This window comes from Perca fluviatilis, chromosome 22 (assembly GCF_010015445.1).
Source record: "Perca fluviatilis chromosome 22, GENO_Pfluv_1.0, whole genome shotgun sequence".
Lineage (NCBI taxonomy): Eukaryota > Metazoa > Chordata > Actinopteri > Perciformes > Percidae > Perca > Perca fluviatilis.
Genome location: NC_053133.1, coordinates 19,976,856 through 20,001,723, shown reverse-complemented (window position 1 = coordinate 20,001,723; position 24,868 = coordinate 19,976,856). Strand labels below are relative to the sequence as shown.

Below are 24,868 nucleotides of genomic sequence, written 5' to 3'. Positions count from 1 at the left end.
TCGTGATATTTTGAGAAATATAAAGTGATAATAGGCTATTTACAAGAATACAGTCACTATATTTCAGAAAATAATCTACCTGTACCATAGTCTGCTGTGCATTACGTGATTGCTCTGCTGATACGGTAGATCTCAGACCTTCTGACAGACTCAGAGCCCCGTTTGAGTCTGGTCTCTAAATGACACAAAGTTTAGCTAGGGAAGTGGCTGTACGCTGCTACACATCGGAGGTGGAAAACCGAAACTACGGCAGAAATACACGGAGCTCAAACGCAACACATCTGCTGCAGCATGCCCACAGCAGAGCGCGTCTTTTCTAAACCTGAAGCTGCACAGGCCACGGAAGCCGCGCTGCTCATCTCTATTTTTACAGAGAGAGTGGACACTAAAGCGACGGACAGGTCTGCTTCAGAGCTCCCTGTGTTTGAGTCATGGCACAGGAACTTCAAACTAAATCATTAGTATTGCACTCCTTAACTTTGTGTTAATGACATCAGTGTGTATTAGACTGATTGGCTATGATTCCTCCAAAAATGTCACCTTTCACAACTTTCCTCACTTAGAGACGGTTGCCGGGGCTATTCATAAAACACAAGGGGCTGTAGCCGGGGACGCCCAGGCCTAACGACGCCTCTGGTGTACAGTGCGCTGTGAGACTTTAGCTGTGATGGATGCCTTGATGATGGTCTGAAAAAATTGTTGAGTCACGTTTTGTAATTGGGTGCAATGATATTCTCTGGCCTGTGGAGGGCAGTACATCTTTACTGGATGACTCAGGCCTGTATTACAAGCATAGGTTACAAGTGATTTCTCACCAACAGAATGAGAACGCGAGTTTTATTTCTTGAAAAACTATTATAGCCAGGTATATTTAATAACAATTTATTTTATTAGTTGACTCATATTTACATTGTAATCCAACCAAAACTACTCCTACAGTGGCTGTTTCCAGCAGCTCTTTCCTCGTTAAAAGTGAATACAATTAATCCGTTGTATCTGCTGTTGATCTCCCCATGCAGTAAACACCAGATTTTGTTTACCCGTTGTTGATTTAGGCCTAGTAAAGTGATGTGCTGTTTCATACCAGGGTGCCAGCCTGAGGTTAGATGCCCCTGTTCTGTCCCATATGGACGGATAAGTGGTTTAACCTCAAAATAGATGGAGCAGCTGACGGCCTCCCTACAGATTCAGCGTTGAGCTGCTGTTTGAGAGGTGTGGGAGCCGCATTAACAGAGGAACATGACTCAGCCTGCTGGTCCAGGAGCCTATAGCCCTCCAACAAAGTAAGGTAACGTGAGGTCACTTGAAGAGGTTTAAACCTAAAAAGAACATGCACAGTTTCACTTCTTACCATCAACAGTAGTACTGTTGATGGTAAGAAGTGAAACTGTTCCGTTATTCAGTTATAGCAGTGGTTCCCAACCTTTTTGATTTATGGTGAATTAGATGAAGCAATTGCTTGCGACAATAAGTTATGAGCTGTCCCACCAGTCGTTTTCAGATATTTACATTTAAGACCCGGAGAAATAAAACTATCGAGCAGAATAAAATGACAAACAAAAAATGTTTTGTTAACTTTCTTACCCAGTTCATCTTCTTGCGACCCCTTAGATATATCTTGGGACCCCAATTGATGGGTCCCGGCCCCCAGGTTGAGAACCACTAAGGTGTATCACTTTGCACTAAACTGATCAGAAGTCTTATGTGAGTCTATTTTAGTGTAACTCACACTAAAAGGTTTAGCCAACCCTGATTTAGTCGTCAGATTAAAAATAGATTAAACCTATCAGGGAAAAGAAGAAACCCACTGTAGCCTGCAGGACATTATCTGCGATATTTATTAATAGCTTCAATTAATGCTAATGGACAAACACATTTTGTGTTGCCAGTGTAGCAAATTAATCCAAAAGAGAAACTGTATAACATAGTTGTACTTAGTTAATCAATTAAAGGATTACTCATTAATCAATGAACCATGTCACATACAGCACATGTGTTGTGTCCAGCTGCTCTAAAAGCTTGTCTATCAAAGATCCTGCGGCTTTAAAGTCAGCCTACAGTTTCCGCAGCAGTGCACCACGAGAGGCTTTGTAGAGATGAAATAGTACAATATCACTGCACAGTTGGCTTTGGTTGGTTCGTCCACTGAGTCGGTATATCAGTCAACAGGTGTCCCGCGGGCTAATCTCAGTTGAGTTTCATTGACGCTTTATTTCGTCATTCCGCCGCCTCCTCTCCTGTAAGGTAACTTTAAGGTTTTCTTGTCGGGACAGTTGGATTCAGAACAGGGCGAGCACGACTCTCTGAACAAGGGAGGGAAACTCTGCAGCAGTCCTCATTAAAATTCCCTGTCCGTACAACTCACCACGAAAGCCTCCTTTAGTGGGTGGTACCGGCGTCCTGCGCGTCTCTTTAATTGCGCACCACGCATTAACGAGCGATCACGGATCACAGTTTCATCAGCAGTGGCCGCGCGGATCACGCTGCCTTGAGGTAGAGAGTTCGCTTCATGTCACGCTGTTTACGGCGTCACGGCTGAGAGCGGAAAGGTGGGCGCAGAGTCCCAGAGGTCCGGCAAAGGGTGGCGCCCTATACGCATCTCATCCAGCGGCTGGACACGCTGTGCGGCGACCCACAACGACACGGTCCGCTCCTGCAGTGAGCTTCACTTGGCTTCTTGTTGCAGCTCATGATTGTGACATTCTCGGTGGGGACTGGCAACATGTGCGCCTGGTTGGTGTGAAGTGTGACACAGCTTTGGGGTTTCATTTCTCTCGGATACGCCAAGTACCCGACGTTACGGCGCACCTTGTGTATAATAGGTAAGTACATCAGTTTATTCTCTACTTCAGATCAGACAGCTCGCCCTCTGCTAAGTACCTGCAGTGTGTTGTATTGGCTGCTCTGTACAATAACTCTGCGTATTGATTATGTTGAGCATCCGATTTGTTGAAATCCTGCTGGCAGTTATGAGCAGTGACTGTCACAGACACGAGCATCAAATCCCTGTCAGTGCTGCATCCAACTATCACTGCAACCGATCCCAATATATGGTGGTATAGTTAATGTAATGGTTGATTCATGTTTGGGATTCAATATCGTCTCAGTCTCTTGGCAATCCTAAAAAAACCGAAAGTATCGTGGTCAATTAAGAAAATGTGCTCTGAAATGTTTCATTAGACTTTGGGTGCCGCTTAATTCTTGGAAAGATTAATGGTAAAGATCCCAGCAGTGGCTGGCTGTAGTCCCAGTTTATTTCCAGCAGTAGGCTTGTTTACTTCCAAAAACAAGGAGTTTAAAGTTTTTGGAGAGCCATCAATTTTGCAACTTGAGGATCTCTGCCCTAAGTGCCCTTCAAGTGGTTTATTTCTCAGGCAACATGGCAGCAACAATAGGAGAAACTCTCTTAAAATGTAAGATCACCATGAACAAACCGGCATCACCAAATACCCCATATGAGTATGGAGTTCCAGCATTGTTTTCAAGCACAGTGAGATGTATAGAGTATAGAGTAAAGTGTGTACTAATTGAACCTGCCGGCCACTCTCCATTGTGCAAAGAATGTTTGGTTGCCTTTTCTCCACAGAAAGCCCCCATTCCTTTGTTCTGGGGGACAATCCTCCAGTGCCATGTGTGTGCAGTGGTGGGGGGAGGGAGAGGGGTCAGCAGGGGTATTGACATCTGTAGCTGACAGCTTCCTCGGGACGAGCTGACATGCTGTGGTACCATGAATGGGTATTAGGGAACATATGAGCAAAGCACTTAACAGTAATGAGGACATTTATTCCTTGTACACAATGCTCGGCGACCAGCCATATATCTGCAGAGATATCATGCAGGGCTGCAAACTCTGTCAACTTTTATTGAATGTAATTTGATACATAAAGACGATTTGTGTCATAAGGAATTACCAAAGTTGTTAGAATTCATCCTCGGGGGAACATAAATGTATTTACCAGATGTCAGTATTGTCAAGACGTTTTACGTAAGACCACACACGTGAACCTCATTGTGGCACCAGAGAAAAAGTCAGAAGATTTGCCAAAATTTTAAGGATTCGTCATCTGGGGACCATGAATACCTAAACAAAATTTCATTAAAATCCATTCAATATTTGTTGCAATATTGGTGGTGGACCACTGCTATAATATTTTAATGTTTTTTTATAAGTTGTTTAGAAATAGAAGTAATTGAAGGAACGTTGCTTTGGGCTCCGGAAATATGTGATCGGTATTTTTCAAAATGTCCTTACATTTTATAGACTAAGCAATTGATTGATTGATTTATCGCGAAAAAAAAAATACAGAAATCACAACTTTGTCCCAATGGGCTTCACAGTCTGTATAGCACATGACACCGTTGATAACTGGCCCTTGATTTGCTTATGTGAAACCTCCCAAAACAGTGTCATGGAATCTTATAAAGTCAAGACTGGATGAATGACATAAAGAGGAAATTTTTTAGAGGATTTTGCCGACAAATCCTGCCAATTCTTTCTGACATCCTGTATGATGGAGGCCAAAGTCAGCCATTTCAACAGCTTCCTATTTGGTGCGATATCTCATGTCAACATTAGGTAGATTTTTTAGAGGGCAGCTGCTGAACAGTCTCCACAGCTGCTCTCTTATCGCCAATGTCAGGAAAAGTCTACATTAACACGGAAAAACACACGGAAACTATCAGCTTTCTCATCCAGAGCAACAGACCTCCCTTAAACAAACGTATCAGGGAAGTTCCAGGAAAAGGGAAAATCTGTTTTCTGACTCTTGCAGCAGAATGTCCAACTGATGGGAAACTGTTGGGGAATGTAGCTATGGCAGTGTGAGTGGGTTTCATGCTTGTAAGTAAGCGTCCCTCATGACTGGTAGAGAGTGGTACACCATGAGGTGGAATGCAGCCCCCATGGGCCCCTCATGCTGCACAGTATGTGCTCAGGATGGACTTCGCACCTTAGTCTGGCCTGACAAAACAGCATGTGGCCAAAACAGGATTTCACCTAAGCAAAGGGAGGAAAAAGCAGGCCTGTGCTTGAATCATTTCCTTTCCTGTGTTTTCTAAATGCCAGGCAGTATTAACGAAGGCCCTCAGCTGTTATTGAAATGAATTTCATTTAAGCTGAGATCGGGGCTCGTATACAGGAACCACGGGGGGAGGTGCCACGCTGAAAAGCAAGCAAAAGCCACTCTATTCAACCAAGAATTAAAATACCCGCCCCCCGGGCCACTTATGATCCTATCAACTAAAGAGCATCCCCATAGGACCAGAGGGAGCCTGGGCTGGTAGTGCTTAAAAAAAAAAAACACTCTCTTTCGAAGTATTAACATTTGAAAACCATAACGCATACAGTAGTATCTGAGCATTGGGGGTTGAATAATATAGGTGCCTTAGGTAAAAAAAAAGACTTGAGTAGCAGTAACCCCACCTGCCCTGAGCAGGCACAGGAAAAGCAGGTAGTTGGTAATGAATAACTAACCATTATGATGATGAAAGGGGGCGATGGGCACGGGGAGATAAGAATGTGGCGACCATTCGAGCATGAGGTGTTTACAAGGGGGAATTCCTCACATTCCTCAGCTGCAGCCATGCCACTCCAATCTGCACCTCCACCCACTGATGGTCACCCTCTGTGCCAGGAGGGGCCCATAAGGTTCCTCCACAGGAAATAGCTGTTGTTAAGGTGTTATGTAAAGCGATTTGTGAGTATTGCTTTAGAGATTTTGGGGGTATTAATAGAGCTAATACAGCAGGCTGAGGAACATGTTCAGTAGATCCCCAGAGAGTTAAAATTCACACAAAGGCTTGTTTTTGGCTTTGAGTAGGGAAAAAGGAGATTTCTCCACACATTCAAGCTGAAGCAAAATGATGGAGCTGTAAGCATACGTTTCACTTTCAGTTGTTGTTGTTGTTGGTATCCAGTAAAAATGTCACAGGTATACCAGGTGATTGAAGTGAGAAAATGAGATCTAATTGGCGTTGTGAACCGAGCAGGTGTGATGCAACAAATGTGATGAACATTTCTTGATAGCCGTGTGTGTGTTAAGCATCCCCTACCACAACAAGCAGCCTGGCTCTGGGGATGGCAATGTCAGTTGGTCCATCACTGAAAACTATACAACTATTTGAAAGATTGTCATGACATTTTGTACAGACATTCTTGGTGCCAAGAGGATGGACCCTAAAGACTTTGGTGATCCCCTGACTTTGCAGAGCCCCCTGCAGGTCAAAGTTTTCACTTATCCAGTGAAATATCTCAACATCTGCTAGAGGGATTGGCAGAATTGTAGGTACAAACATTCATGGTTCCCGAATGATGTATCCTAATGACTTTGGTGTTCTTCTGACTTTTCCTGTTGGGCCACCATGAGATTCACATGTGTTATTTTAAGTGAAATTTGAACCACTAACACATACATTGCCATGGGATTTAGTCCAGGCATTCATGTTCCCCTCGGGATGAATAACTTTGGTCATCCCTTAATTTACCACCAGCAGGTCAAATGTTTAATTTGTCCAATACTTAGTTTATAACTGAATATCTTCAATTCCCCATCAGCCGCATGTGTGCTTTGTGTTTAGCATGCTATAAAAACTAAACTAAGATGTTGAACGTGGTAAACATTACACCTGCTATACATCAGCAAGTTAACCTTGTCACTGTGAGCTTGTGAGTATGCTGACGTTAGCATTTAGCCTCACAGAGCCGCTGGCATGGGTTGTTTGACTAGATTTATTTAATAAAGGTTTGTTCAGAAGTATTAAAATCTGAAATATTTAACCTGCTTATGTCAAACTACAGGATGATCTCTAAGTGCTGCACTATAATACCTAGTGGATTTTTCAGTGTTTTAAGGGTTACATTGCTCACACACAAGTCTATAAACATGTGAAGAAAGGTAGAAAAGCTAGTCTGTTGCAGTACTATTTTAAAATCATGCAATAAATCAACCTATATATCTGAAGTGCAAATGCTTAAAAAAACATAGAGAAAATATAATATAGAGTACTTTTCATGCAAGAGATGAAGCTCACACTTTACAATTGCTAGCTTTACTTTACAACAAAATGTAACACATTAAAACAAGGCCAAATAGAAAATAAAAAGACAGTAGATAATAAAATAAATTATATAAATGAAAGTAAAAACAGAGACCATTAAGAATAATACAATTATTATTAGAAAATAATATAAATTACATTAATTGAAAGCCAAAAAGGATTTCATCTGTTTTTAAAAGTTTTCACAGAGCCCATATAAGGAACAAGTCTTTATCCCCTCAGTCTATTTAAGGAGAATTCCGGGCAATTTTTACGTTAATCTTGATCGCTATAAATATGCGAGTACAGTCGATAGAAAAAAAAATCGAATCACCGATACCGAATCAGTGCGGTCAACACAGAGTAGCTGCAGCTATTTCTACGAGCTTCCACTCAGCTAAACAGACACAAAATGCAATTAAAATGTCTCTGATCTGGTGTTGGTGAGTAGGAGGCTTGGCAGTGGCGATCTGTGTGGTAGTTCCCTTAGCCAGGCTAGCAGGCCCGACCGGCATCCTCTGCTTTCTCCCCGCCTTCGTCGCCTCCCGCTCCCCACGACAATCCACCGAGCGCATGCTGTTCTGGCTATGTCCTCCAGAGGACAGGTCATGCCTTCGCGACGAAAACTTGAAGTTTATTCCTCCTCAAAAATAGGTAATTGAGCACTGTAGTGATTATGACCATATCAGTGACTAATGTAACTACATGGAAATGGTCCAAATGATGCCCGTGGCTTGCACAGTCATAGCGTTACTGAAGGCTAGCTCTAGTCTCGCAATGAAGTCCCGTCGTAGCAGGAAAAGGTAAACAGTGTGCAGATTGCTCTGAGAAGCAAGGATGCCGGTCGGGCCTGCTAGTCCGGCTAAGGGAACTACCACACAGATCGTCACTGCCAAGCCTCCTACTCACTAACACCAGATCGATCACACACAAAATGGATGAGCTACAAATACACACGGAACTGCTGCGTGATGATTATCACAGAAACATGACTGAACACATGGCAGCTAGCAGCTAGCAGGGCGAGCTAGCTACCAGCAGAATAGAGACCAGGTAGGTGAATTTAAACAATGTCGGAGTTGAAAACACATCTTGTTGTCCCATAAGGGCCCTGTTCATGTTGCACAAACATTTTAATTGTATTTTGTGTCTGTTAAGAGGCACAAAGGCACTCTGAAACTTGCCCCGACAGCTGCTGTCGAAGTGGAAGCTCGTAGACGTAGCTGCAGCTATTCCGTGTTGACCGCACCGATTCGGCTCGTTTTTCTTTCTATCGACTGTACTCGCGTATTTATAGCGATCAAGATTTAAGTAAAAATTTGCCGGAATTCTCCTCATTTTCTGGTTTTTTTTCACAGGCAAGACCTTTAAGCATAACCGTTACCTCCTAATCACAAAACAGTAACTATCTTTCTCTATTTGATCAGTTTGCCCCTTTAATCCAACTGTCTTGTCACACAAAATAAAATAAAAAAGCATAGAATAGAAGGATAAAATCTTTCTCATATTTTGTGGCGGAGAAGTGTTTAATACCCACATGTGAAAAGTGAAACACAGAGACTCCTCTGTAAGCAACCTCGGGACACAGAGGGTTGGTGTTTTAGGATCAATCATCCAATTTTTTTTTTATGCAGCACAGATGACTGGGCCTAATAGGATTATGACAGGGCCTGGTGGGAGGAGAAATGGTCCAGGGGGGCACACGTTACCCCTACAAACCCAGCCTAGGGGTCATGTGATAGAGGGGAACAATACTAGCAGGTGTCAGCCTGATAATTACGGGGTCTGAGGCTGGCTCACCTATGAGGATTAATGCCTCTAATGGAGGGCAGGTTGTGACCCCGGCAAACAAGGAAGCAAATCACCACCCTCTCAACCAGAGAGAAAAAAAAAAGAAAGAGCTTCTAGTCTTTTGTTTCCTTGACAACTTTTTCAATCAGGATATTCGGGCGGCTGTGGCTCAGTGGTAGAGCGGTCGCCTGCCGATCGGAAGGTTGGCGTTTCGATCCCTTGCCCTGCAGTCTCATGTCGAAGTGTCCTTGGGCAAGACACTGAACCCCGAATTGCCCCCGAATTGCCCCTAAATGTGTGTGAATGTTTATCTGATGAGCAGGTGGCACCTCGTATGGCAGCCTCAGCCACAGTGTGTGAATGTTTCCTGTACTATGTGAAAGCGTTTTGAGTAGTCGTTAAGACTAGAAAAGCTCTATATAAAAACAGTCCATTTACATTTAGTTCTTTTAGCGCTGAACTTCTCATAACACCAAAAAGCATCTCACTTATAATTTATGAATTCTTGTCAGTCATAGTCTTTGGATACAGCAAAGTGTATTCATAGTCCTTTGTTTTATCCGGCCTCCAATCTTCATTCAGTTAAAATCAAACCTTGTTTTCTGTCCAGACTCATCTGATAGAGGCTGCGGATTAAAGTGGCACCATATGCTGGGGACTGAGGAGCCCCCTCCCCATGGTAGAGCGTATTATTGCGCCCTATGTCACTGTCAGCAGCTAATTGTTGTGGAGGATTGAGGTGACGGGGGAACAACTCCCCTATCTTGTCTTAAACGTTTGGTCATCTCTATTTTACCCTTATACCTTAATCGAAGCATTTTCTTTTCCTACCCTTTTTCACGCTGTTTGAGTCTGAGTTGAGGCAGTCTGAATGCCAGGAAAGGAAATCTGGTGCTCTTGAGAATATAAAACCATTGTTTTCTCTCTCTGCCCTACCCATGCCGCATATGGCTCATTTCATGGCTGCTGGAGAACCTGATTGATGGGCTGAAAAGCAGCGGGGCTGATGTTGCTCATGTACAGTGCTTGGCAAGACAAGAGCCAAGTCCTCGTCCAGGTCACATGAGGTAAAAGTAAATGAAAGAAGAGACGGAAGGAGGAAGATTTGTCAGACTGCGATAGAGTGCCAAACTGCTCTTTATAACAAAAGCACAGGAAAGGTGGTTTTCCTAGGAACTCTTAGGCTACATGACCGCTAAAGCATGTTAGCCAGAAGTCATGGCTACAGTATAGCTGTGTTCGAAACCGTCCCCTCATTCACTTACTCACTATTCCCTATATAGTGTTTATTAAATAGTGAACTATATAGGGAATGACCAAACGAGATGTCGGACACTTCACTGAAAACACATCGTCAGTAGATGCGGCGGTTATGTGTGTGACGGAGGCGGGCGCGCCCAGCATCGTGTAAACAAACCGAAACTAAAATAATTCTAATACGTCCCTGAAACAAACCGAGCACTCAGGAGAATAGTAAAAGGTTGTATATTTTACATGTAACATTTCTACTGTTAAGAAACGAAAGCCCGTTCCATTTCTCCTTTTCAGTTTTCGCGGTGACTTCTGCTTCTTCTTCTCCTCCGGGAAAACATGACCGCGCTGCATTGTGGTATACGGGAGTTAAATGTAGGCTACATCATATGTACACTCAAACTAGCTGTGCATTGTGGGTATTTTATAGTGGACTATATAGTGAATGAAATGAACCGCGGCGAATTCGAACACCACTACAAAATGGCAAACGCACTATATAGGGAGCGGTTTCGAACACAGCTCATGTCTCTAATGCCGTCCTTGCAAAAGGTGTCGTGGGAGCTGACATTTTTATCGCAATCATTGCATTAACAACCTCTGGAAGAACTCCTCAAATATTAAACTATCTGCGCTTGTCACCCCAAATTAGAGAGCAGTTTATGTGGTTTTGCTCCCATTCTCCTCCTCCGTCTCACTCTCTTGTCTAAAAGATCAGTGGCCCTGGGGGGCTGGAAAGCTGTCTAGTAATCTGAGACAGCATTAATACTGAATAAGATGGAGCGAGGCGTTGGCCCTGCAAATTACTTTACATACACAGAGCAGCATTTAAAAAAAAAAAAAAAAAAACACAGCAAAAATGACACAGTGGGATATCGCCTGGTTTGTGTGTGTGAATGTGTTGCTGGTAGTGGTGGCAGCAGGGATGGTGGTTTGTGGCAGCTACATCACCATGGAGACAGTGGCATTATCGTGTAGCGAGGATGTTGATGCTGGAGCGAGTACAGCACTGGCAGCAGAAAGGAGCAACATGGCAACAGCAAAATGTGAGTGGACAGCCACTAGGCAGACTTCTGGCTTTACGTCAAACACAAGACACGTGGACATATTTCCTGTTTAAAGCGTTCTTCGCTCTCTTTCGCTGCTAACTTCACAGTTCTACTTTCATATGGTTCTGCCCCTGATCCACTGTACCAAAAGATCCATGTTCATACCCAGATTATCTCATACTGAGAATGGCACTGTTGTGAACGACTGCTGAAGCTGCTGGAATGACTCCCCCTCCTCCCTCCCTAAAGAGGAGAGTGTCCTTTGAAGAGAAGAGATGACTTGACGTTTTGGGTTTGTTAAGCTGCAAATAAATTGGTCACACGCAGGCTGTTTTTGCTGTAAAAACACTGCAGCTCGCTGTGGTATACGATGTGTCAAACATGCCGTAGGAACTGCAATGCTTTTTTCCCTCCCTCTCTCAACACTGTAATGAGAGTTTATGCATCTGGTTCTGTTGGACTGTTTCCTTTGCACACAGTTGCAGACTTCAAGGACCATGCCATTGTGTTTGCAAATGTTACTTCCTTAAAGTTATAATCCTGGGAGAGTTAGATGAGAGGACTCAACATGTTAATCCTGACAACAATAATGTAATTTTGAAATTATCTTTTTATTTGGAAAGGCAAATTTCCATCACATACATTGATTACAACCTTAGGGATAGGGATGGATGCAAAAAGTTCAGTTGATTTTGACCATATTGCCCTTCTGGGATTTTTTAAGGACCACTACTTATTCCTGTTGGGAACAATAACAAAGTAGAACAGAACCAGGGAACGCACCATCTCGGGTAATCAAAACATCACATAAAAAAGAGGGCAGGCCCACATAAAGCACAAGTACAGTCAAATGAAATCAGATCTGATTGGTTTTAGATACTTAGTCCATTTGGTCCAGATCTTATAAAAAAAGATATCCTCTCCATAACATAAATCTCATAGACAATTTCAATCCATTCATCAATGGTGGGTGGTTCTACTTCTAACCATTTCAACAATAATGTAATGTTGATCAAAATGAATGCAGACATGATGTTCAATGAGATGGATTACATCATTCAGAGGGAAAAAAGAAGTGTGATTTTATAATAATGATGCATAAATAATGATGCCTAAACGACAATGACAAAAAAGTTCGAAAACATAGTTTCATGGATTGCAAAATGGTTAGCTGTGATGTGTAAGGGATTTGTAGTAAATTAGCTCCAATGTGCCAAACTACTGGAATGGTCCTTTAAATTGTGACCGTTTTTCCGTCATCTTTTCAAGAAACTGTCACCACAGCAACTCTTAAAATAATGTTGTTTGGCCTGCTCCTCTGCTTTCCCCTGAGCTTTAGCTCCATTCTTCACCCTTCCACTAATCATAGATCCTGCTGCTCATCCACGATGTATTGTCCCATGCCCAACATCACACAGGAGAGAGAGGCAGCAGAGTGATAGAGGGAGCGACACCTGCAAATTCTCTCTGAGGCAAGCTCTGTCTCCCCGCGGGGCCAAGCATTTGACATTTAACTACGATAGCCGTAAACCGGTCACTGGAATGCCATTGACATTCATTTTTTCTGGCACAGATTTGTCTCTTTGCAACTCTGCTTCGTGGCGGTTTAAACCCAGGACAGGATACCTTTTGAATTCCACAGCTTGTCCCTCCATCCTATCGGTAAATGCAAAAAAAGAGTTGGCACTAAGCAAGTTTAATCAATAAACATTTAGTCCTAGTGCTGAAAAATGCTGATTGCGTCTTCTCAAACCTGACAATTTGCCGCTTTTCTCTGTTTTATATCATTATAAAATTAATATATTTAGGTTTTTATACTGTTGCTCACACAAAAGAGCAATTTGAAGACATCTTCTGCCCTCACTATGTGACACTTTTTGTTTGTTTTTCCTTTTATTCTGTCCCCCAGTGGGTGGAGACCAAAAACACCATGAACTTTCCTGATGATATACAGTAATCATCTTTTCATGTTCATTATTTTATCCGTTTGATGTCAGAAAAAAAGGGCGTGTATCATCTGTGGTTTATCACTTAATCATACTCTGTGAAGCTTACCAACCAAATCACCCACAAGCCCTCAGCTCCACCTCCTCCCTACCGTAGCATTGAAACACCATTTCATCCATAATATTAAACACTTCTGACTCGTGTGTGTGTGTGTGTGTGTGTGTGTGTGTGTGTGTGTGTGTGTGTGTGTGTGTGTGTGTGTGTGTGTGTGTGTGTGTGTCATGCTGAGTCTAACTTTTTCCTCTGCTGTTTACCTATTCATTTATTCCGCCATGAGTGATGGCACGGGCAAACCAAAGCTCTCCATCCTCTGGTAATTAAACATTTGTTGGTGGGACATTTTTCTCCTGGAAAGAATTAAAAAAAAACAGACACACACACATACTCTGAAATGCTGTGGTGGGCGTCCCGGGCTAGCGTCGGTAATGAGCGTGCTGAATGGTAGCGCTGATTGCTTCATTATTTCTCCGATAGGCTTCTGTGAGAGCTACTTGATGGATGTTGCATGTCTGAAAGAAAGCTCCTTACGTGAACGTCACACTCTTCAAACTTTAAGAACCTCATACCTATGGCAACACCGTTATTTACTAATTGCAGGTTGTAAAGTTTCACCCTCATCTTTCCTGATCCTCTTGCATCAGACTTGCTCAACGTGACACCAGAGCTCAGTGCAATTAATCACCATCATCAGTTCCTCAACGTAAACACATGAATCCTCTCATATTCCTCTTGTGTGCTCCTGTTCGGGAGTGTTAGAGTTGTGAAAGAGAGGTTTGTAAATGTAGTTACATCACAGAAGGCTTCAAATCTGATTCACAATAATTGCTTGTTTTGCTCACAGCGGTTCAGCACGACCCTGTGGGCAGGACAGCAATTATCAACTGCGTGTTCCAGTTTCACAGACGAGGATTATTTTTGTATGCGGTAAGATATTGATGGCTGTTTCTCATTGAAGGTTTCAGTCATGGACAACAATGATTAATCAATGTCTTTGGAACTGGGATTGTTTCCAAGGTGATGAATGGTTGTGACGGCCTTTCAACATTTCAAGAGAAATATATTGCGTGTCAGAAAATTAATAGACAACAATTTCATTATCATTTATTATTTCTAAGTCATTTTTAGCCACACTAGCAGAGTGGCTTCTGCTTATACCATGCTAACATGCTGCTAGGTAGCATGCTAAGTTAGCTACACTAAGATGGGGAACATGGTAAACATTATACCTGCTAACCAGTATGTTAGCATTGTCATTGTGAGAATGTTGGCATCCTGCTACAATTAAGCTTAAAGCATCAGTGTACCGAAGTACAGCCACACATAGGCAGCTATGTGGCTAACCCTACCACATATTGCCCATGGCTGATGCCAAGCATTTCGTTCTCAAATGTGAACATTTGCTGCTTTCTCTTTCATATCTTTACTGAGTGAGTCTCTTTGGATTTTGGACAAAACAAGCAATTTGAAGACGCCATCTTGTGCTTTGAGAAATAGTGATGGCCATTTGTCCACTATTTTCTTAATAAATCATCATGAAAATATATCTGATTATTTACAGTGTCAAAAATCATCAGAACATCCATATTTAAATTACTTCGACCATCTGTGGACAAAGCTTAAGAAGAATTCTGAGTAGCCTATGTGAGTTTACGAAAGTGAATTCTCTCAATCAGCTTGTATAGCTATTTGAAAATGCTATATTTATTTTACTTCAAAGTGCTTGCACCTGAGACCGTCTCATAAGCAACAAAAATCGCACACACGGTCGATCACTTGCTCTTTTCTTTCAACGATATTTCTTACCCAATAGTGCTTGTCTGCTGATTCTTTGACATTCCAGTCTATAGACGTGCAAGATTGTTCAAATTCTGCCAATTATACCAATTATTTACTGCTTTTCTTACAACAATACTTTCACCCTGGCAAGTATAGTTGCAGGGTGTCTGCTCCGTGATATACATCCATATCACAACTCTGCCCCTTTGACACCTCCTCCTCTGTAACTGGACTCCCACTGGACTGGCCTCGGTAGGGTCTCACTTTAAAATGTCAACCCTGACGGGTCCCCAGGCCGTCATATCTTTTCTCATCTCCAGGCAAACATCAGTCCCAGAGCCGTAGCAAGTGCTTGCTCAAGTCATTACCACTCCCTTTCCATCAAGTTTCAGCTCCAAACCACATACCACTTCTTTAATCATTGCACTCTCCTATGGTGTCTGAAGAAGAAAGGTCACCCCTGTCCGGATGGAAGACTCCAGGCTCCATCACTCTAAAATTGAATCACCTCTGGATTGTGCCAATCACAAACTTGCATGTATAGTGTGTGTGTGTGTGTGTGTGTGTGTGTGTGTGTGTGTGTGTGTGTGTGTGTGTGTGTGTGTGTGTGTGTGTGTGCGTGCGCGTGTGTTCGTGTGTGTTCGTGTTGCACCACATGCAATTTAGTCTTTGTGTAATTGGCTTATTAGGCCTTTAGTCTGTTCAGAGAATTGAGCAACTGGGCAGCTCATCCATAAGCAAATTCACCAGTTTCAGGCCAATTGTCTTTGTCATGTTTTTGTAGAGTGCATCTGCCATCATCCATCAGCCTGAATCACATGAAGAAAGCGTAATTGATGCGATGTGTGTGTTTCTGCATACAGCGAGTCAGGCACACTTTCAGGACTAGCAGCTCTTGTAGTTAATCCGTCTCACTAATAGTGGGGGTTGGAGCAGAGGGGGGGAGGAGGAGAGAGGAGAACAATAAAACATCTCTCCCTCCTTCTGTGGACACGTGGTCGTCGCCCGGCGGGAAATCTCTGGACCTTGGACGTTCTTTACGGATGTTTCTCCTCTCGGTCACTCGTACCAGTTGGCTCTCTGCTGCACCGCTCAAGGAAACAAGGTACAATACACCCCCCCCCTCCAAAAAACATCCTTCTCCACTGCTTTTTGTTCCTGCCATTGTCACTAGACAAGAGGCTGCGTCAAGAGGTACAATTAGGAATGTGTGTGTAGAGTAAGGAACTTCCTGGACTTTCTGAGGTGTGTGCTTTACTGTTTCTGCAGAAAGTATGTCTGCAGCCCATGAACTATGACAGGAAGTGTAGAGAGACAGTGGAAACAATATGTATTTCCCCCTTCGCTATGCAAACTCTGTACAGCACAGGATTGCTGTGTCTACCTCATGGACATTCCTTAATGCACCAAAAGGCCTTGTTTCCTGTCCTGCTCCGGACGTGTGGTTCATAGATACTTTAGTAAGATTATCAGCTCGTATGTCTACAGGAAATCGTAAAATAAACTGCCTACTGTCACATTTTTGTTCCCTTACATCTTGAAATCCAAATAGCAGTATTATATATGCCTTGGTTAGTTATTTTCTTTTATGGTTACCTCAGTTTCTTTAGTTTTCTTCGTTGCGTTTGAGTCTCAATTGTAAAGAACACTCAGCAGATGATTTGGTTGTTACCCTTTAAAGACGAACCTGTGACTAACTGCTTGTGAGGTTGCATAGATCTATGAGTTGTTAAACCAAAGAGTGTTGTGAACGTTGTCCTCACATTGTTTCATGTAAAATATTTTTAGAGGCAAAAACTATACAGTATTTAAGCATAGAAATTCATTCTTGGCCTTGCAATTGATATGTTTGACAAAAATAATCTCAAAAAATCTTTTTTTTATAAGATAACTTATAGATATTATATAAGATAGTAAATTGAGTCAGGATTATTTGGTCAAATGTCCAGTATTTCACAATTTGAAGCAACAATTATAGTCACAATCAACATCTAAACAAAACGTTTTTGAGGAAACAAACTCCTCAAATCTGCCTATTTGGTTTGTGTTGGAATGTGAAGGGTTAAATTAATTGTTGACCTGTCTTTTTCTGCCTCTGCTGTTGCTGGGGAAGAAGTTATGCCTTCAGCTCTGTGATTGGTGGTCCAGCTATACATTTACAGAGGACCAAGCAATAGTTGTTCTATTGCATTACTCTATTAATCCACTATACAATTTTGCATCATGTTTAGCAATAACAATATCTTGAGTCATCAGACTTTAAACCACTCTGACACAACTCTAACAGCCCAGAGTTTGTTTTTTGCCCTCAACCCTCAGCATGTTGAAATAAGTGCAATGTCCCGCCCTGTTAAATCTGTTATGATAATTTGAAGGGATTAAGCTTGTTTATGGTATTATGCCCTCTATGTTGGTGGCAACCCGGGGCTTCTTACTTTGCATGGAGTAAAATCTAGAATAGTAGGGCTAGGTTCACGCCCTGAGGGTCCAACTTCTTGGTTTGTCATTTTCCACCACTACATTTTTAATCTCTTACCCTCAAGGCAAATAAAATTGCTTTCATGTTCATGCATGATACTTTCTTAGATGACATGAATCACTTAGACATGCAGTTCAACTGCGTCCTTCTTTCACATGTGAGTATTCATCCTTTCATCAGAGCTCGTCTGGATTCGAGGGCAGTTCAGTTAACCTATATCGATGTATGAGTCATCGTTTCTTCTGCGGCCAGTGGACGATCCCACTACCTCTCCCCTCAGAAACAGCTTCTCATAGGGGACTTCTAAGCACTTTGACAAATGGTCCTTCTCAGTTTAATGTTGCAGCAGTTGTGCTGCAGTGCACTAATAGTGCTTCTACTCTCACCGGGCCCAAGGTTTTCACTCAGTGTATCAAAGCCTGTGCTCGTATTCTTGTGATGAAATACTGCTGGCTTTCTTTAACGATTCACCTGCTCGGTATAAGAGGGTAAAGTGCGTTCAGGGATGCCTTGTGTTAACTGTGATGCCCGCTGGGAGGCTGGAGGATAGATGGTGGCTGACAGCACCCTTGGTGTTGAAGTGCTACTGCTGTGTCATGCTATTTTGCTGTGGTGTTGGCTTGTCTGTTTGTCTCAATTTAAAACCTCTGGAGAGGTGTCTGCTTTTATTGAATATCTGGAGCTAAAAATACCTTCTGCCTCACCAATCAGAGCAGAGAAACGATTGAACAGTGAGATGTGATTGGATGGGATGTTGCTAACTGTTCTTCAAATATTGACAATTATAAAAGAGCATATACTGTACATACATCAGAATTAGAAATTAAAGATGCACCAAACAATGTTACACTCTATTGGAATATATGCTCTATGTGCATATTGCCTTATCTTACAGATTTTTTTAATGATAAATTCTTCATTCAGAGATCAGTCTGCATATTTCTCCCTCATTGTAGCTACAGTAATGGAAATGCAGAAAATGTGCACAGAGATGCACATAGCTATAATAAAGGTTCAGAATCTTTGTTTTCTTGGTTTTCCTTTTTTTCTTTTTTTTAAATGTCTTTAATAAATTTTCCAGCTTCCAGACTGTGGCAGCTTTAAAACGCCCCCTTTGGTTCAAGGGACTCAGAGCATGAAGACCAAGCTTGAAGTAAAGATGAGAGAAGGGGAAGAGGAGGATACTTATTCGGGTGAAAGCATGACATGACATTAAAGAAGTGGGGAGCAAAACTAGATGGGAGATGAAGGAGAAGAGAGGCCCTGCAGCTCAGGGCTTTTCTACAACATCAAGCCCTGTGTTAGAACCGCTGAGATCACTTTACAGAGCGTTAACAGCCTCTCCCTCTGTCGTCTCCCGGCTTCTGGGAGTTAGACAGCCGTGCACTTATGCAAAGGTAGTCTATCATTCCCAGCCTGCCAAGCACCCATGCCTTGAAAACACACAACAATGAAAGCTATCCCTGAACGGACACTTAATAAACCGGTTGTCTCTGCCTCTGGGAAGTTAAATCAAGAGCTGTAGTCAAAACCACATTAGTTGAGTCTAAATCAATTCTGAAAATAGTCTTTCTAAAGGGAAAAATAATGCTTTAGAAGTTGGAGAAGTCTATAGAGGCGTATCTATCCAGCAGTGATAAAATCTTTGATGGATGAGGTCAAATACTTCATCAAAGGTCTCCCAGCCTATTTTCCCAGTATAAATTTAGATCTTTGACAGCCATTACGTGGAGGATTATGTGCTTGTTATCCGTTACTGTGGCCTCATTGAGCGGCCCTGGACCAATAATCAATATGGCCAAGCTAGAAAGGCAGACTTTACATATCAATCTGTTTGTCGGCCTGATAGTTTCCAGCCGCACCGTGAGATGTAACGGTCTGGAGATCTGGCTGCGAGACAGAAGCCAAAGACGAGGCTTTGATCAAATGTTTTTCCTCGGGTGTTTTGGATATGAAAGAAAAAAAGGCCGAAGAAAGGGTCGCTTTCATTTTGGCAAAACATTTTTTTTTAAGCTCCTTTTTGCAGTCTAATTATTAACATATTCTTAAAGGTGCTGATCAGAAATCTTGTAAAAGATTTTTTTTTTTTTTTCATTGTTCATCCTGCCTTCTGACTTGTTCTGTCTTCCTCCTTGTTCTCTCTTTGGTGAACAAAACTACTGCTCTGCTTTGTCCACACAGGAACTAATTTTTACCTCATTAGTGCAGAATCACAAAGGGAAAGAAAACAAATCAAATATCTCCTTTTGAAAACAGCACAGTCTGAAACAATGCAATCTCCTATCGACCAAATGCTGCTACGAATCCATTTTATTTATGTAACTTTTCACGCATGTCAGCTTGATCAGTCAGATAATCACTTGTTTGATCAAATATAAATTTGCAAAGAGGTGTGTTAGGATTTAAAAACACTACCTTATTATTATTTCTACTGGTGACATGCTGTGGATTTGCTTTATCATCACCTTTGCAGAGCTGGAATGCATAAAACATGCATTTCCATGAGTGTCTGGATTGTATTCTGACCGATGCACCAAAAAGCCCAATCACTCTGGCACATGTCATTATACATCCAGTAATTGTGGTGAATTTAACTGTCATCCTTAAGCCCCTTTCACCTATTTTGCCACAATGTTATTATTTTTTGATTGTGTTACTAGTTGTGACAAGCGTAGCGGGACGTGACACCCTGTAGTCTCACATTACTCTTCATCACCAGAGAGCCGCTCGCAGTAGCAGTCAGTCAGTCACTCACTCGCTCAGTCAGTCAGGGGTCACATAAGGACCGAAAGAAGAAAGAGGGAGACGGAGACAGAGAAGAGGAGGATATTTACGACTCAGACAGTGGCGAGGGTGAGCTGCATCCCAATTTGTCTGCTCCTTTACTGCCTGGCTCAAGAACTCTCTGAGGAGAGAAGGAATAAGCTTGTGCAGAGCATTTGCAGGTAATACAGGTCTGTGAGTGTCTGTGCACCGTCTATGACCAGAAAGCCAAATATCCACTTGGGAAGTCTGTAGAAATCCATCAAATTGCATTCAGTCTCGGAGATCATCTAAAAGCTTGTCTATTTGTGATGTTCAGTACATTAAGGTTCTTTGTGATGAAGTGCAGTAATTTACCTTTTTTTTTTTTTTTAAGCTGTGCTCACTTTCTCTTAACCGCTTCTATTTTAGTTTTAGTTGATTTTCTACTCTTCCCATAATTGCCCACTCCCTTTCTTTAAATGTGTCAAATTAGGCTTTTGTTAGTTGAAAAGATTTGTATCTATTATGGATTCCACTGTGGGCGAAACCCAGGGGACGTCACCAACAAAGTTCTTCCTTTGTGCGGTTAGTCAGGTCTGACTTCAACGCTAAACAAATGCATCCACTGACAGCGCACCTCCTCCAATCATTCCAAGTACTTGATATTCAGTCTGTGGTGTCGTCTTTCCAGTGATATAACAAGTCAGTCACAGGTTCTTCCTGGGGCTCTGTTACCAGTCGCACTCTTTGCTTCACTGATTCAATCCCCTGCTGGATCTGTCAGACAGTCTGGCCTTCCCTTGGTTTTAATGAAGCTGCCTGAGTCTGGCACCTACTCTTACAGTGTAAAAAAACATACCAGTGCTTGACGTGACTCCCTAAAGACTTTAGTCTTAAGACTTGGGTCAGACTTAGGTCAACAAAATGAGGACTTGACTTGGACTTGACATCTGTGAGACAACACTGAGAGATGACACTTGGACCGGCTTCAAAAGATGTAAAACAGCTCTGAAGTGCACCGGAGTCTAGTGCTGTAAAACTTTTTTCGTGTTAATGGACTCTGTTGCAGCTGTACAAATGAGGGGAAATTCTAGCTGGCTACCATTTATGTATCTGTCTGTGTCTCATGTATGTTCACCAACCCACAGATAGGGCTTTGGCCATGATTCCTCTGATGAATTGCTTTAGTCATTGGTCCTGGCTTTGTGTGAGTGTGTGCTGAGTAATGAAAAGGCCGGTGATGCTGTTCTACTCCTCCTCGGTTGCCCCTGAGCAGGTGCTGTGCTCCTCCTGAGTGGGAGTCCTCCACTGAACGAGTTAGAGATTCATTCATCCTGTGAGAGCTACAGCAGGTTTCTTCATAGTTGATGTGATGTGAAAGTGAAGCTGAGATTTTGTGTTTTTGGCATGTATGAAGATTAGGATAGAGGGCTTCAAAGTAAGGAAACAAAAAAAACATTCCACTAATACAGTACAGTGACTAACACGCTCAGGAAATCTACATTAATGTCTATTGACAAGCGCATCATCTTTAATGCTACATTGTCCTGCTTTCTCAGTACTGACATATGAAATATGTTCACTCGACTAGCCAAAACATGGATGTGAGCTGACAGCATTAAACATTAAATCTATCTGTAGAAGCGTGATGCTGGCATCGTGAGACATATGAACATAAACCCGGAGGCATTTTTCTTGTTGAAGTTAACTGTTTAATACCTGGAGATTTGTTTGTAGAAGCTCTATGTGCATATCACAGTTGTTGGCTACCAGATCTCCCCTTTTTGATAAAATGTTGGTCCATATAGCCATTTAGCTTAATAGTCAGACCAAATTGCTATTTTGTTTCACTTTACTATTTACTCTGACATCACGTTCATGCTTTTTGTTTAAGAGAAGTTGTTTTGACAAAACCGTCAGAATTAAGTAACGTCCTGCAAACACACACAGAAACAGTTACCTTAACATATTTCACACTGGTCAAAGAAATTTGCAGATTTAAGAGTGTAGGTCTCTATTCTAATTGCAGCGCTAACACAAGAGGTGCCCCCCATTCTTTTAATTTCACCTACAAAACTCTGAGAAGTTTATTTTGGGCACAACACCAGACCTATTTGAATAGCTGAATATTTTGGAGATGAGGGCAGCGATCTAGATAAAATCAAGTAAAATATGCTTTTTTCCTCTGGGGATCATAGGACCCTATGTGTCTCTGAGGTGGCCCTACACCTTACTTTTGGACCACACATACACACTTAAAGATTTTTTAACTAGTCAATGTTGTTTTGAAATAAATTATATTTTGAAGTTAATATGTTGACTAACATGCACAGTTTAACAGTGTTTTTCACGCCCTGCTTTTGTAAAACCAAATGAAATATAGTGACTGGCTGGGACAGAGATGGTGATGTGTCTCCTTCTGTGCTACTTCAGAGTGAACAGCATGCTGGGAGCCTAATGTTCTTTTAATGGCTGGTGTGTTGCTGTACTGCGGGCAGAGCCTGGAGGGTAGTGATGGTGCTGATTGATAACCCACACATCCTCTGGCAGCCTTTATGACGCAGCACCGAGCAACTCATCCTGCCAGGTTCACCATCCAGGGCCATGACTGACAGCGCTCACACATACAGCTCACCACAGTGACTCAGCAATATGGCCGCCTTCAGGGATGGTTGGAATCGAAAGCTCCCTGGAAACCTATTCCTGCTTTGTCGTTCGTGCCGCTCGCGTTTAATTTAGGCCTGTTGTTGCATGGAATCAATACTGGTAATCATTCAGTTGTTGTGTATCCTGGCTGGACAATTAAGTTATCAAAGCCCCAGAGTCTCTCTTGAGTCACTGGCACTAGTTTTTAACCCTCCCACTGACGAAAAATGGTTTCATAATTGAATTGTTCACAGCTGTAATCGGTAATCAGCTTTCCTGTTGCACATGAGTCAGTCTCACATGATTGGTGCCAAGCAGTTGGTTGTTTTGCAAGGTCACCAAAATGGTGTCAACACCCCACCCATCCTAGAGGTGAAGCTTTACTCCTGAATTACACCCATTAATCTCCGCCGGTTTGGGAAGAAACACATGGACGGAGCAAGACTGCAGAAATAGAGCTATCAGGGACTGTTTTCTGACTTTTATCAAAGGGTAAAACAGCATCAAAGGAAAAACGGGCACCCTCTGTGTGAACATGTCCCCTGGGTCGCTGTAGAAGGGCAGGGCTGAGGGAAGTTGTTTTCACACAACTTGAAATGGAGCTGAGATCACGTCAAGCCTTTGATGCAATGAATTCAGAATCGATGCAACCAGGTTTTTATATGAACCTACTTTAAGTCTGCTGTAAATGCTGAAAGATGATTTTCTGTTACTGTATTTTGTATCTGTCCAATTACTCCCACGCTGTAGCTTTCACCTTTCACCTCTCTTTATTCTGTACCTCCATCCTCAGACAGAAGCTTCCTCCAGTTCATAACAAAGAGATAAACCAAAGCGTGAGAGCGTGGCATCAGAACTGGAGGGGAAAAAAAGCATCAGTTAGAACAGTTGAGATTGGAGGTCCAGTTATCAGTTGACTGGGAGAGCACTGTAGTTCACACCGTTGTTGTCGCCTCCCACACTTCCCTTCCCTCCGCCGCCTCCTCCTTCTCTCTCGTTATGGAAAAGCTCTCAGGCTGCAGTCGCTGTGGGCAAGCGGCCAGGTTGCTGCCACAGCTCCTATACAGAACCGCAGAATAGAGGGAAGTCCAAAATTAAAAGCATTGTTATCCCTGCGGCTGGTGGCCACAGAGAGACGGAGTGACAGGCTTATTTCATTGTGATGTCTCGGGTGACCTTGGGTTTAGCCTCTAGTCTGCAACTCCTCCAGACACACAATTCATTGCTTAAGTCTGGGACCTTCGGGGACCAGGTCCTGTCAGCAGGACTGCAATTGCAAAGCCTGTACCAAGTCCCAGAGAAAAGCAGATTGTTACTGGATTTCTCACCCTGCCCATGGAGAGTGGAAATTTCTGTAATTCCAAATCCTCTCCTTTCCCCCCCCCCCCTCCCAATGCAGTTTGAGCCCGAAATGTCCTTGTGAATGAATTTGAATATAATGTACTATTAGGGTTGCCATGGTGATGGCTGTCGTCTGTGTGCATGTCAGTTGCCATGCAACTTTTTTTCCCCCTCTCCATTAGGACGCTAGGCTGCTATGCGCAAAGTGCTAAGCTCATGATGTAAATCAGAAGAAAAGCCGTCAGTGTGATGCATTTTTACATCTGATGTATTATAGTTGAAGATGGTGTTGATGTCTTGTGTATGTTGTGTGCAATAAAATCATTCATTTATTTAAAGTGCCCATGTTATTTTGTGTCTCATGCTGTTTTGAGTGAGATACAGGTTTCTGAATGTCTTCTGTCTTCAGTCTCTGAGTGAGCTGGTCAAAATCTGCAGGGCTTTCTACGTAAGTAGCCGAGATGAGGTGGCTAACCATAGCATGCTAGCGCTAGCATGCTAGCTCGTTCTCAATGGCAAAACACTGCTACAACACACACTAGTTCACCATAATCTACAAAAGAACTACTTACATGTCCCTGTTCTGCAGGTATTCCACGCAAAGTTGGAAGTGCGCTCTCGTTTAGAAGAAGTCTCCCGGCTAATCCTGACTTGTACTAACTGAAGTTGTAGAAACAAACGGCTAGCTGATGTGATCCTTAACTAGCTACTGCGCATGTGCGCCTCCCAACAAAGATGGGATAGAAGT

At 42.6% G+C, this 24,868-nt stretch overlaps 1 protein-coding gene across 3 annotated transcripts in view; it reads left to right on the top strand.

Annotated features, from left to right (window-relative positions):
- Positions 1 to 2,473: 2,473 nt before the first annotated feature.
- The window catches only part of tmem108 (transmembrane protein 108), a 40,967-nt gene continuing 18,572 nt past the window's right edge, over positions 2,474 to 24,868 (top strand). Inside the window, exon 1 of one of the 3 annotated variants that reach the window (XM_039789951.1) lies at positions 2,474 to 2,822. The gene's annotated coding sequence lies outside the window, so the exon portion shown is untranslated. The remainder of the gene's footprint in view (positions 2,823 to 24,868) is intronic. The other 2 variants (XM_039789953.1, XM_039789952.1) reach the window with 2 other exon arrangements.